This window comes from Drosophila bipectinata, chromosome 4 (assembly GCF_030179905.1).
Source record: "Drosophila bipectinata strain 14024-0381.07 chromosome 4, DbipHiC1v2, whole genome shotgun sequence".
NCBI classification, from domain to species: domain Eukaryota; kingdom Metazoa; phylum Arthropoda; class Insecta; order Diptera; family Drosophilidae; genus Drosophila; species Drosophila bipectinata.
In genome coordinates this window covers 15,959,346-15,974,853 of record NC_091740.1, presented here as the reverse complement: position 1 = coordinate 15,974,853, position 15,508 = coordinate 15,959,346, and the positions used below count along the sequence as shown (strand labels likewise).

General features: G+C 38.8%; 1 protein-coding gene across 2 annotated transcripts in view; it reads right to left on the bottom strand.

Annotated features, from left to right (window-relative positions):
• Positions 1-3,887: 3,887 nt before the first annotated feature.
• The window catches only part of dpr7 (defective proboscis extension response 7), a 131,947-nt gene continuing 120,326 nt past the window's right edge, over positions 3,888-15,508 (bottom strand). For both annotated transcript variants that reach the window (XM_043213375.2, XM_043213376.2), the window contains exon 8: positions 3,888-3,994. The gene's annotated coding sequence lies outside the window, so the exon portion shown is untranslated. The remainder of the gene's footprint in view (positions 3,995-15,508) is intronic.

The following is a 15,508-nucleotide window of genomic DNA, read 5'->3' as shown; positions in this document are numbered from 1 at the left end:
TTTTAGTTGCTATAATAAAATGTATTTTTTATTATATTGATTTTTTTAAACTCTTTTAATTTTTCAGTGTACCCAAATGGATGGGAAATCCCATGAATCCCAAAACTCTAGAATCTATAAAACTCTTTCCAAAGGCGTAGAGGGTCAAGCGAACAGGTGCAGAAAGATTGAGACGGATGAAAGAGCTTAGCAGTCAAATGCATTTAAATATAGGAGCACACCATTGACGAAAAAATAAGAAAGGGACAGCTTATACATAGACAAGCATAGACAAAGAACACTGGGACACTGGAAAGGGGACACTGCTATAACGATCCGGACAGCTACAACTGCATGGAAAAGAGATGAGCAAGCAGACCAGAGATCGGCACAATGGACCTAAACCGCTGCCGCTATAACTAAATATATCCAATAATACAACAGCTTAGAAGGCTTTTTCGCTTCGCTTTTGGTCTCCGCTTCTATTTGTTCGATTTCGTTTGGCCGGATGACGGTGTAGTTGGCAAATGGAAAGTTTCTAATTGAATTAGTGGCAAGGCAAATAAATTCGAGGCACCGTTTAGCCGGAAGCCAATTTGGAGATGAGTAGCGAATGTTTCAGCTATTTCTTCGTCACTGCAACCCCAGCATCTCGAGGAGTTTCTTATTGGGAAGGTCGTTGCGATTGTAGCGCTTAAATTGTAGTGGGCCGTGTAGACCCATATAGGATAGATGAAAGATTCTGAATGTACCGCAGCTGTGAAATTTCTGCCTGTTGCTAAAGAGTCTGGTCGAATGATCGAGTAACGAGACGTTGCTTCGAGGCTGGTAATCTGCTGGTATGGCAATCACGACGCCAGTGTCAGTATTTGTTGGCTCTACTTCCATTCCTTGCGGAGTAGAGACTTGAGCTGCCGCAACGAGTACTTCTTCCAGGGCGCTCCAAGAAGTTACATTCTTCTTGCATTTAAGCCAGTTTGTTTTGGCGATGTCAAGCAGAAGAGTGTTCGGTTATTTGGGGCTTTGCAGAAGCGTTTCTAACATAGGATAGTGGTCTGAACATAATTCTTAGACCACTTTAGCACTTTTAGATTGCGAGATATGTTTGTTGTCACCACAAGATCAATAAGGTCTGGTAACTTTCGTGGGTCGGTTATTTCTGGGCTTTGAATAAGGCTGTAAAGCACAGACGAAAAGTCTGAAGATAATTCCGAGACCTCTAACACTTATTAGCTTGCGAGATATGTTTTTTGTCGCCACAAGATCAATAAGGTCTGGGAGCTTTCGTGGGTCGGCTGGCCAATATGTAGGGCTTTCAGGAGAAACACAGTACAGTTTATTTGTAAAACTTTTATTATTACATTATACATTTGCCTTCTTTTGGGAGCCACGAGATGCCATCTTCAGTGCGTTTGCTCTGCTATTATTCTCCTGCGGCTATAAAAACATCCTCAAGTGATTGTAAGATCCTCCGAGGTTGTAAAGGTAGTAAGAAAGGCAGTGAACGCCTATAAAAAGAGACAGGCAGTAAATGGTGGCGAATAAAAAGGCTTCCGTTCCTTTATTGAATTTATATCGAAGTGGCCTGCAAAAAGTTTGTTGCAAACCTTTTGTTAAAATTGTGTTTAAAGCAATAAGTCCATTAGGCTGCTAGGCTGTTATTGTTATAAGCCTGTTAGGCTTAATGTAGCTCTAGGAAAAACATAGCATAGGAAAAACCGTCAGTGATGTTATGACCAGATGAGGACCCTGCAGCTTTGGCGAAGAAGACGTCTGGCATTGTTTTTGGTGCCGTGAACTTTAACTACAAGTAGTTTAACTACAGTCTCTATAGTTCGCCGTACGGTTCTCCTTTCCACATTTATTCACGGTAGTAACTTCTTTGTTTGAAGTGCAGTGAGTGAGATTGTGGACATCAAAGGACTCGAGCTTGACCTTGAAGAAAAGTTGTGTGCTTTGTTAAAAGTTGTAATAACATTCTTGGCCGTTTAACCTTTTTCCTTGAGAGGGGTTTCTATTTCCGCGGAGGTTATGTCGGAATCCAATTCCGTTAAATCCATTTGTAGGCCCTTGCTGGTTTTAAGTTGGTATGTGTAGTAGTTTTTCTTAGCCTTTTCCAAATATTTGGAAACGGTTTGGTAGTACTCTTTAGTCTTTGTTTGTAACTTTGCTTCATGGATATTTTCCCCGTCCCCTGCATTTGGTTTGGCGTGAACCGAATATCCATCTGCATCTTTGGGCATAAGTATCTAGCCGGCTTACCTTCCCCTTTTTCAATTAATGACTTCCGGAAAAGTGCGTCTGCGACTCTACTTATCCGGTAAAAGAGTCGTAGCAGTTCAAAATCCCATCTCGCTTTCTCCCGACCTGGCGCTCGTTGTTGTTTATCAATTTAAGTGCCATGTGCTTTGGGATCAAGTGAAACACCCAGGTAGATCCTCATCAGCCTAATCGCTCATTTTATGGCAAGGCACGTCTCAGTTGCCAAGTAAATATTTTCTTCGCTCAGGATCGAAGGACGACTCTCTTTACAAAATCTGGGTCTACAAGTACTAGTCCAAGTTGAGTGTTTTTAAACCCCTTCTGGAGTGTGGCCGTTCATTTCCATTTTGTCTTTGCAATTCATGTTCGGCATCGCGTACCATGATTACATAAAATAATTACCTTTTCTTCTGTCCTCTCTCTTCTCTTTTTACTACATTTAAAGTGGAGAAAGGAAATGTCAGCCTCCTGAAACCTTTCTTTTAGTTCTCCATATGCTCCTCACTTGTGCGTATGATCACAAAATGTCATCATGGTACGCGAACACTGAAAGCAGTGTAATCTTCCTGCACGGTAGCGCGGCTTGACACACCCTTTTTCCAAAAGCTCTTGTCATAGTAATCCTTTATGGCCTGCTTACGTTTGTAGTTCCCCTTTTTAAAACCTCTTATAATATTTTTTTTCCCAATATTCCAGCCACAGCTATCACTGGTATTTCTATTGCCTGGTATTGGTCTTGCCGAACTGTCCGAGGATATTTTATACCTAGCACCATAGGATTCTATGCCTTGCATCATCACTAGGTTCGGTCTTTTCTTCTTGTCGCCGAAACTTAGCTTGTCTGGAGACACCACACGTGTTTCCGTGTAGTCCCTACAGCTTCACCAGTCTTCTATACGCTACGCGTTTTTCGGCGATGTCCGAGTTTTCTGCTAACTTCTCAGAGATTTAACTTGTTGTTGCTCTTGTGTCTATCATGGCCCTTATGGCCCATCTAACTGCTTCTACCACCTCGACGACTTCTGCACCCGACGACTTCCTCACTGGCCATGCCTCCACACCTGTGGCATGCCTGCGTTGGGTTTTTGACATCCATCCTTTTCTTTTGGTGACCTGTTGCTGCGTCAAACCTTGGTGCGGTTTCTCTTTTTGCCACTTGGATGCCCATCTCTTGTGTTGTGGCCCTGAGTGGGCGGCTTGTAGTCTTCCCCAATGGCCTTATTAAAGACCGAAGTTCCACCATGTAAACCTTAAAAGGCTTCTCTTGTCACTACTTCCGCTGACCTGAACCAGGTTCAAAATATCCTTTTGGTAGAAAAAAGTTTCAAAACTCCTCCTGAATTGTTTTTACGTTAGCCACTCCTCATCGTTCATTATGGACCACCTGAACTAGCTCTGGCATCGATTGTATTTTTGTCTAAATCGTGCGTTTTTCGGAACATACCACTGCCTTCTGCCGCGCGGCCCAAACTTCTCCTTTTCTACTTTCGCTTTCCCTCCATCCTCCCGTACCGACCACTGTTATACCTCTCTTGATTGACTCACCTCTTTAACTCCTATGGGGTACATATCTATTTATCAATATGGATGAAGTTGCATTAGGTCCCAGTATGCAACTTTAAAAGAATTGAAACCATACATTTATACAATACTTTATTTTATTTCTATAGGAATTACATATTCTATAATACTTATATATGAAATTCTGGCTTAAACGCGTTCTTTAATTTTTCCCAGTAAAGTATTTTGTAATCTGTAAGTAAAAAAAAAAAGATTTTGTTATAATATAATAAATGTAGTAGTTATGTAGTATTTTATATTCAAACGCACCTTTTTTTGTCAGGCATTTACTTTTATACCAGGTGTTGGCAGAGCCCTATTTCAGGGGCATAGGAAATATCTCTTCCCGAGCTCTGCCGCACACACACAGTATAAACGTATGAAACGTCATGCTTGCGACCTACTTTCTGCTATTCGTTACTAATAATAATGAATTTAAATCACATGAATGCATGAAGTACCCACCACTAATTTATACCTTTGCTGAAAGATTAATAATTTATGTTAGAAGTAAGCAACTCAGTGAATGATTTTCGCAGAACTGTTAAGAGATGGTGGAGTAACATGGCAACCGCCTCATATGGGTGCCGGACATCGGGACCATGAAGGAAATTTCGCCGACGAAATAGCAAGGGCAGGTACTACTAACCCTCTCCTCCCGAAGAAAGAACAATTAGGCATTGCAACGTGAACGTAACGTAAAGAAACGAAGTTGGCAGGACTGCAGTCAAGCGATGAATGCCATCACGGGACACTGGTTAATTGGAACGCACGCGGCTAGACAACCAGTGCCCCGCTACGATTTCTTCAGGAGCTGCAGGGAGGTGGAGGAAAGAAGACAGTCACACACTTCCTGTGCCACAGGTGAAGTGACTTAACTTCAGCACTTCAGGTGACTTCAGTGACAGGCACTTCCTGTGACTCCAAATCCTGGGTGCAGCTTCATCCGGAAATCTGGATGGGACCGCGAACCGCCTCAGGAAGAGTAGACTTCTTTGGGCACTTAAGTAGATAGGAAGAAGTGGGGTCCTGCAGCTGCAGCAAATTTCACTGAGCTGGACCGATTTGGGCGATATATTTTTGTATATCCGTTACTTATCTCATAATGAGTTAAAAACTGCCTAAGGATATATTAACTTAGGATCCGTCCAAAGCAAGCTCTCCATTATAGTTAGAACTACTTTTTACCAGTAGTTTTTACCTACCTGTAGGTGTAGATTAGCCATTGGAATACTTTGGCATTAAAACATTTTACAAAAACTTGTTTGAACTTACGCTACAACGAAGTTTCAGTTTTGGGGTGGTATTGGGCGAGGCTTTTCACTTAAACTTGATTTGTGCAAATACCATACGACTCACAGTTCCAATTCGGATAGTTTCATCTCCTACATTATTCAAGATCTATGCGTTCGGAATTCGTACCACAGTAAAAATACCACAGTTGGGTCATTTCGGATAGTTCAGTTATATGGCAAATTAGGATATACTCGACCGATCGTTTTACAATTTGTTATAGTGTCAAGCATAGGCAATTTATGAGCGACAAAAAAAATGTCTCCTTTAATGCGTTGCACACTTCTGAAAAAAATAGAATAGCCTCGCGTAGAAACGGACAGTTTCTCACGCGTAGTCTCTCAGTTTTAAAGCTATCGTCTTGAAACTTTGCACACACCCTTCTTTCCTTTGCACGCAGTATATAAGTCGGAACGGCCGGGATCGGCCGACTATATCCTATAGCTGCCATATAACTGATTGATCGGAAATGGTATAACTTTGGTGTTTTTAAAGTTAGAGAGTTCAAATTTTGAGAGCTATCTTTGGCAAAAAATTACTACATGCCAAATCTCATAAGGATCGGCCGACTATATCTTATAGGTGCCATATAACTGAACGATCGGAAATGACCCAACTTTCGTGTTTTTGAAGATAGGATCTTGGGACTTTTTTTTAGATTTTTTATTGTAGTTTATTGGTTTTATTATGATTTAATCATAAGAATCGGCCAACTATATCCGATGTTTGCGATATATGTTTGATTTTAACTGCAAGGGTATATCAACTTCGGCTCCGCCCGAAGTTAGCTTTCCTTTCTTGTTATACCCTTGCAGAGGGTATTATAATTTTTTCCAAAAGTGTGCAACGCAGTGAAGGAGACATCTCCGACCCTATAAAGTATGTATATTCTTGGTCAGGATCACCTCCTGAGTTGATATGAGCATGTCCGTCTGTCCGTCTGTCTGTCTGTCTGTTTCTACGCGAACTAGTCTCTCAGTTTTAAAGCTATCGACTTGAAACTTTGCACACACCCTTCCTTCTTTTGCACGCAGTATATAAGTCGGAACGACCGGGATCGGTCGACTATATCCTATAGCTGTCATATAACTGAACGATCGGAAATGACCCAACTTTCGTGTTTTTGAAGATAGAAAACTGGAACTTGGTACAGATTCTAGTTTTGGTCACTTCATCCAACCTAAGGATCGGCCAACTATATCCGATGTTTGCGATATGTATCCGGTTTTTACTGCAAGGGTATATCAACTTTGGCTCCGCCCGAAGTTAGCTTTCCTTTCTTGTTTTTATTTTAACATAGTAAGCGTTGAATAGTGCGAGTGAAACGGCTATACAGTACTTTGATTAACCCTTACACGGAGCATGGGTCTAAAAGTTTTTCTTAGTTATGACAAGAGTTGTAGTGTTTATAATTTTATTTTAATAAGTTTAGAGTTTGACTTTATTCTTTGTTTTTGTTTTTGGACAGCCATTCTTTTGTTTAAGTTCTGCGCCTGATATCGACTTCCACTGTGAAGCACTGAAATGCGTATCGCAAATTTGAGAGCTCTCAATAAAGGTACAGCCCAAAGACTGCTCCCCCAAAGCTCTTTTTTCAATACACTTTGGAACATGCACAAAATTATATAATTGTATCATGGTTGAGCTTCCTATCCTTTTCCGTAGCCGGCAAATTTCCCAGTTTTAATAAAATAATCACAGCGTTCAATTAAATTCCTTAATTGAATTTTATTTCCGCAGCTTCTCACGCTTTAGCGTCCAAATGCATTGTAAAAGGGGATAGCACGCCTAGGCGAGACAAGGTCAAACGCACATGAGCATAGCTCAAAGAGACACTGCATACTGCTCTTCCGGACGGTACAGATAAAACTACATCGATAAGAGACGAGCCGACCAGAGACCCGCAATATATAAAATAAAACAACAGACTAATAAGATGAATAAAGTGATTAAAATACACTTTTTCTGCGCCCATGCAAAGCAAAAAAAAAATATTTCAGATATTTTGATGAATGAATAAGCTAGACACGACATTTTTGTGTGCGGCGCAGGTGATTCACAAAATTCTATGGTACCTGTTTGGTCATTGAGCGTTTTCAATGCCGTAAATAAAAAATCAGAATTTAATTAGGTTCAACGTTATAACTTTATTCAGGCCGCATATGAAATTAGGATTTATGAGGATTTATGTACAATATTTGAAATCCAATTTGGGATGCGAGCGCAGTAAGGAGATGAACGAGAGTGGCACCAAACTTCCAGAATAGGCTGTGCGGATGCTCGCTAACTATAAACGCCGAAGTAGCAAAGCCGAGCGGCCGAAAGAGAGTCGGCTTGCGACCAGCAAAACATCAGTTACTAATTAATTGTTGTGTATAAATTAGTTGCTTGCTGCTTGACCCGACAGTACCGATCTAGCTGAAATTTGGATATGTTGTTCTAAAAAGTAACACCTCTGTCCCGTACTAGAATCATTTATTTTTAATAATTATTTTTTTTTTATCATAAGATAAATTTTTTAAATTAAAAAAAATTTTTTTTTTTGTGAGTTCGTTATTTTGTTGTTTGTTTTTTTTATTGATGAAAATATTTCATTCTAGTACGGGACAGAGCCGTAACAAACAGGGACAGAGCCATAGCTTACAAAACAATAATCTATTCTAATTTTTTGTTTCGGATGACTCTAGCAGTCGAAATCACCTGCACCAGGGACCTACCTTTTTTTATATGCATACTTTGGCATGCTATAAAGTGTATTAAACTACACAAGAATAAATTAAACAAAATATTTTAAAATAGTTTATGATGCTTATAAAAACATATGTGAAAATTGAAATGATCGCATTATTTTTTATTACAAAAAAAATTTTTTGAAATAACCTCTAAAAAGTAGGCCGGAACATGAGACTACATCCCTAATTGGGATAAAAAGAAACAGATTATAGAGTTTTGTTGAACAAGGATGCTGGCCAAAACAAAGCAATCGAGCAACTGGCGTTATTTGCTTTGCATATAACTTCACTGCCACGGTCGAATGCTGCGGTTGAGAGGGTATTCAGCCAAATGAACATCGTAAAAACAAAGTTGCGCAACAAAATGTGTTTTAAAAGCATGCACTTTGTTTTTAGGTTGCTTGCAATAATAAGGTTTGTTTTTGAAATTTTAAATTATTTAAAATATACTAAGTATTTTTATTTTAATGTTCTAGATATGGACAGCGACGTCATGGCAATGTTGTAATGACTACCAACTTCCAACGAAATACCTCGCTTTAGTTCAATCATCCGCCAAGTATATGGAATCTAATGATGAAGTTGATGAAAATTGTTCTTTAATAATAGTTATATAAATATCATTTCAATATCGTACCATTAAAAGTAAAAAATCAACTATTTTAATGATTTCCATGGTTAGCTTACTTTTAGATTTTTTTTTTTAATTTTTTGCTTATTCTAGCTTATTTTTTTCTTCAATCTAGCTTATTTTATCTCTCAAAACCTGAAAGCACTGATGCTCATATCAACTTAGGAGGTGATCCTGATCAAGAATATATATACTCTAAAGGATCGGAGATGTGTCATTCTCTGCGTTGCTTACTTTTGGACTAAATTATGATACTCTCAGAGATGATAGAAAAACAATTTTATAAAATATCTGGGTTTATTCATAGAAATATTGAGTTTGGAAGCGCAAAAAAATGGAACCTTTTTATTTAAGCGATTTACGTGAAATTATATCATTCTCATAACTTTTAATATGTTATCTCATAACAAAAAATGACAACTAATTTATTAAAAGGGTTGTACAAATTTATTTTTATTTCTGCTCTATCAAACATATCAATGGCAGAACAAAGGCAGAAAATACTACTTTTTTAGTTTTTTTCAGCCAGTGTTTAGTTTATGGAGTAAATTTAAAAATTTAAAAAATAAAATTAATATAAATCAAAACTTTATCTTTTAAATTTTATTATGTTTTATTTGGAAATAAAACGTATACTTTAATATTCGATGGAATTACCAAAAATGTAGGCAAACAAAAAAAAAATTTTTTTTTAACTATTCCAAGGTAACAAAAATTTTTTAAAATTATTTCTTAATAGCTTAGTATTTAACGTATTCAAAAATAATTTTTTTTTGGTTCTTAAGTATTTAGTTTGTCTTCCTCGAGTTTTCAATACAGCCTTTATTCTTGATGGCATAAAATCTACCAAGTGGTCGTTAGTTTTCTTAATTATGTCTTTATAACAGACACTTTCCACTATTAAATTAAATTCTCTTATTTCTTTATGTTTCTTTTTGTGTATTTTAACTTTTAAAATAGGAAAACGATATTGAATCGGATAAAAATCATGACTTCTGCCTGGCCAGTCTAATGTTGATACTCGATTTTTCTGCAAATAATGTATTACCTAAATTAAAAAAAAAAAAATACTAAAAATTTAAAACTTTATTGATTAAAAAAATTCTTAAAAAATAAAAAAAATAAAATGTATTCCTTTTTTTTGCACGATAGCAAGGACCTGAGTCGTCCTGAAAGATTATGTTTGGGGCATGAGAAAGATGATTCCTCATTGAGGGTAGAAGGTGATGATTCAGAACACCTTGGAACTTTTCAGCATTCACATTTCCATTAATTAATGCCAGATCACCAACGCACAGTGGTTGGGCTTGTATTAAGCCGCGGCCTTAAGTACTTCTAGTTCAGATATTGTAACGAAATTTACACCAAAATTCTAAAAAAATATTTAAAATGCTTAGTAAAAAAATTGGCCATATCGTACGACTATATCATATAGCTGCCATAGGAATGATAGGATAGAAAACTTTTTTGATTTTCAAGATATGTAAACCAAACTTACAAATTTTATGCGTGTGGCCAGTTTTATATATGCTTGCCAAACATAGTCCAAATCGGAAAACTATATCATATCAATCGGAAAGCTGTCTTAGCAAAAATTTTTAACTTAATTAAGTACCAGTTTCAAGTAATATTCAAATACTTTAATAATAATACACTTTTGTAAACAAATTAGACGTCATATCAAATAAAATAAAAAAACATAAATTAAATCAAAAAAACAAAGAAAACATAATAGTTAATCAAATTCTTCTAACAAATCTAAAGTTGATTTCTTTAAATTGGACTTAAATTTGCAAGGTAATTTTCTTAGTCCTGTAATAAATGGATCAGAAGACAAAAGTAGTCTGATAATCAACTTGATTAATATTGCATAATTGCAGTTTTCTTCCGTTTGTATCTATTCCAAAAAGTAGCAATTCTTTTGCATATGCAATCAATTCGTTTTGGTAGTTGGCTTAGCTCGGGAATGTATCCGTTGTTTTCCATTTGCTCTTGCATAACTTCAATATTTTTTTTTAATCTTCCAGCGTTGGTGCCACCTTCTGCACACCAAAGATTAAAAATATATAGTCGTGTAAATGCACACTTATGGGAATCTCCTAAAAAGTGATATAAGTAAATAGAAATATTTCAAAAACATTACAAACACGAGCAACGAGAACAAAACAAAAGCACAATAAGGAAAAACTTCCCCTTGGCAAATGCTAGATAGCATCAGTATTTTTCCGATTATATTAACATCTGCTAATTTCTGCAGCTGATTTTAGGCATACAGTACCCTAAAAGTCCGACGAACACATTAACATACATACTATTTGTGGGATTTCGTGGGACCACAACTAAAACTTTAACTAAACATGAAAAAGACGTTCACAAAAAAGACAAAAAAGGGTAAATAGATGTAAAATATAGAAAAAAAAAATTTAATTAGTCAGATAAATTTCATAAAACCCATTTATTAAAGATAATACATTCAACTTTAAAATGCATTTTAAATTTGGTGAATTTTTGCGAACGTCCGACCACTTTGAACTTAACTTTTGTTTTGACAAAAAGCTCACTAACGTAGCTGCAGCAGCAAAATTGAACACGTGTTCACACTTTGCATTCTATTTTTAGAATGTCCCGTTAGATTTCCGGAAAAAATAGCTTGCAATGACAAAATGTGGTCAATTTAGAGACAAATTATTTACATTTTGAATAATTATTTTCAAGTCCTTTTTTCGATTTATGGCCTACGGGCGCAACCACTGTGCAACGGCATAGTAAGAAAAGCACAATTATGAAAATGAACAATTATTACAATATAACATATTACAATTAAAACAGGGCTGAGCCAGAAAAACTCGAACAAAAGTGAATGTGTATTGGTGAGAGGATAGAACTGCTGCATTGAACGAATCGCTGCCTATAAAATTATTTAGATTTAACAAAATATACAAATCAATATACAAATAAAAATCTTAAAAGATTTTTCTCACAATCCAGCAATACTTTTCAGTTTTGGTAAGCCTGAAATTTCAAATACTAGAGCTTGCACAAAAATGTTATTTTAAAGTGTCCAAAAAAAATTCGGAAAATCGGAACACTTAGAGAACTACAAATTTTAAAGTGCTTTTGCACTAAAAGTGTTCTGCTCAAGGAAAATCACATTTTGTTTGTTTTATATTCGATTCGGTCTGTCAAAGACACTTTTATTGAGTCTTTTTGTAAAAAGAGTCTCTTAAGACATACTGTGTATGTATAGTACAAAAGTACGGCACTTTATAAAAATCAATGGAACACTTTACGTTAGATCACAACCATTCTTAACTTCACTTAACGATAAAAGTGCATCTCACTGAGCTGAAAATACAATTTTTTCTATTTATTTTATTACAAAGTAATAACACACAGTAACACTTTTATCAAATACAAATAACCATAGCTCGCAAAGAACTGTTAATCGATTGCTGGGGTCTCAAAATATATGTTGTTCAATAAGTCTTTGAGAGTCTTTGAGACAAACCGTTTGCTCTGTTCGTATAACAATTTTGCTCTCGTTCAAATTACGAGCAATATTTTCTGTTCCCACTTGCTCTGTTCTTTCCAGGACCGTTTGACCTTGTGAGACGATTCAAAAAGTCTTTTTTTGCATGTACATATGTGTGTATGTGAAAGCTAGTGGGTTTTTGATTCATTTTCACTCGTGACATTTAGATATTTAGAGAAAATAACTAAAACGAAAATGGGACAGCAAATTAACAAAATTAGAGCTTCGTTCGACAAAATGTATCGTCGTTCAGCGTTAAACTGTTTTGGAGCTCGTAGCGACGATGCAGGCTCTTCGCTCTTATCAAATTGCTGAGTTTGCCTACTCCACCCTTGTCAACGGAATCTCCACCATGCAGGCTGACCCAGGGTTAAGTCAAAGTTTCCAAGCGTTGCCTCCTCTGCCTCTCCCTACCTTGAGCGTCGAATACTCGGAATGGGCTGAATTCTGCTCGATCTTCCATATCTACATACGCCCCGGGAAGAGCGCTCGAGCGGGAAAGCGTCGAGGTGCAAATAACAGAAGATTATCCTCCCTCCGCCTGTGTTTTATGCGGTGGATGGTTCCATATAATGTCTGCATGCCCCCGATTTCTGTCAATGCCCCGTAAAATCTGCCTTGGAGGCTAGGTGACTCGGTCTTTGTTGGAAGGGTCTCCAAACGGGCCTTCAAATGCGTGAGTTGCTATGTGCTTATTGTCGCAGTTGTGGAAGGAGGCATCACAGCCTACTCCATTTTCTGGAGCCGGAGGCATCTAGCGGCCAGCCTTTGTTTGGTCCTCCCACGTCAGCCATAGACGAGGGCGCCGAGCCTGTAGCCTCTCCGCCGTCCACTGCTAATATACTAGTTGCTCAAGGTCGCAGCGGCGATATATCTTTGTTTGCTACAGCGAACATTTTTGTTCTTAGTCGCGATAGATCCCTTGTTCCATGCCGAGCGCTGTTGGATTCTGGAACGCAGGTGCACGTGATCACTTTCCGGTTGGCAAGTTAGCTACAGCTCCGGAGGTGCAAGTCATTCATGGTGGGGTCTGGTATCTTTCATGGCGGTGTCTGACATCGGCTTTGAGACAGACTCTCTCTCTCTCCTCTGTTGATGATAATGTTGTTGATTCTCTGTTGATGTTCTCCTGCTCCGATTACTCGGCCCTGGATAACGCCGTCATCGCCGCCAATATCACGGACCTGCAGCCTAGCTTCAGTTTGGATGTCTCCAGTTGGAATATTCCTGGCAATCATTCTTTGGCTGATCCTGAATTTTTCTGTCCACAGAGCATCGATCTTCTTATCGGAGCCAGTCTGTCTTATGAGCTGCTGTTGGGTAAATTAAGCTCTCAGCCGACCTGCCATTGCTGCAAAAAACCCGACTTGGATGATCTTGTGTGGAGGCGGTTCACATGTTCAGAGAATTTCACTCGTTTACACTGCCCACAAGGATGTTCCGAAGAGCGCAAAGATGCTGGATAATCAGTTGAATTTTCTGCTCCGCCGGTTTTGGGAAATCGAAGACTGCTCAGAGCGTATTGTGAAGCGGATGAAGGAGGAGCTAGATTGCGATGCGCATATCGTGCAACATGTTGCTCGGCTGGATTCCGGCGCTTATCTTACTCCCAAGCAGTTCGACGATTTCTTTCCTTCGGAAGGAAGCTCTGTCACCGTCCTCAATTGAAGAAGCAATATGCTGCCTTCATAAAGGAGTATTTAAGGTTGGGTCATATTTCTCCATTCCCTGCTGATGCGAGCGTCACTAGCCAGTACTTTCTGCCGCACCATTGTATTTTAAAGCAAACAGTTCAGCAACCAAGCTCAGGGTTGTCTTTGATGGGTCTGCTGTCACCACTTCTGGATATTCATTGAATGACGTGTTGATGTCTGTCCCAGTTATTCAGTCAAAGTTACTGAATATTCTATTAAGGTGCCTTCGGGTGGTCATTACTGGAGATATTTGCAAAATGTATCGTTGTGTTCGGGTTTTTCCTGAGGACAGCATAAAGAAGCATACATCCGGGATCCTTGCCAAAGGCCAATTTCGTTTAAAGGGATTCAGTCAACCTCAAAGCCCACTAGGTGCATCGTTCTTTCTTCAGTCGCTCGGCTTTATGACCCATTAGGACTTGTCGGTTCTGTATTTGCAAAGGCGAAGATCTTTCTCCAGAAGCTGTGCCGGGAGAAGTTGTCCTGGGATGAAAGTCTTTCTCGAGCTCTTCACTGCGACTGGAATATAATTTGTAGCAGCTTTGCTAGTGCGCAGCGCGCCGAATTCCCTGGATGGGCGGTAACATCAAAATCCGAGGTGGATATCCATGGATTCTGTGATGCCAGCATTGAGGCGTATTTGGCTTGCGTTTATGTCGTGTCCAAGGGCGCAGGATCTGCAAACTATTTACTGTGCTCGAAGACCCGGGTTGCGCCTTTAAAGACCTCCGAAGCTGGAGTTATGGAGAGCCGAGTTGTTGGCTCGACTTATGTCGGAAGTAGCTCAGTTGAAGGTCTACGTTGGAAAGTATTTTTGCTCTGTCTTGAATTAGAAAAGAACCCTCCCGGTTTAATGTTTTCGACGAAAAATCTAGTTTCGACCATTCAGAAGCTAACTAGAGAAATGGATTGGCGGTATGTTCCCACTTCTTTGAACCCAACAGATATCCTGTCGCGTGGTGCTCTTCCCAATTAATTGATCGAGTATAAGCTGTGGTCTCACGGTCCTCCGTTTCTCCATGGAGCCCAAGAGAAGAGGCCAACCGCGGTCCCATCTGAAAGATCGACCCTGGAGTTACACGCAAGGGTCCTGCTCATTCCTGCTCGTTTCTGGCAGCGCACGTCGTTCCCGCAGCAGTCTTTGTGGTCCCGATGGAAGGAGGAGTAAAACTTCTTCAGCAGCGCTTCAATTGCCGTGCCATCAGTCCTGTCTTGGCCCTGAACGATGTGAGAACGAGAACCTGCCTACGATGAAATGGCCGCTTGCGAGAATAATGGACTTAATCCCTGGTCGAGAAGGAGTTAAAACCTTATCTGGAGTTACTAAGCGCGCAGTGTCTAACCTGTACCTGTAGTAGAAGCCTTAACTAGGGGGAGAATGTCGGGTCATGCAGCAAGCAACTGTTAGGTTTAGATAATTAATTAATAACGTAATCATTGTTGGTCGCAAGCCGACTCCCTTTCGGCCGCTCGTTTTCAACTAATTCGGCAATTAGTTTTCAACTTTCTAAGGTTGGCGCACTCTCGTTCATAATCTTACTGCGCTCGCACCCTAAATTAGCTTTCCTTTGTAAAATCCAGATTTCATATGCCCCCAAATAAATATTTTTATAACATTTAAAATGAAATACAATATACTTTTAATTTACCGGCATTGAAAACTATCAATGACTAAACAAACTCTTTAATTCCGTTACTAGTCTGTCTCAAGAAGGACCTCAGTTTTAGTTCAGTACCTTGAACCACTGTGCCAAAAAGAGCCAAATCTAAGCATAAACTCAATTCGTAAACAGTCTGTAAGAGTCCGTAAAAAAAACTAAACCTT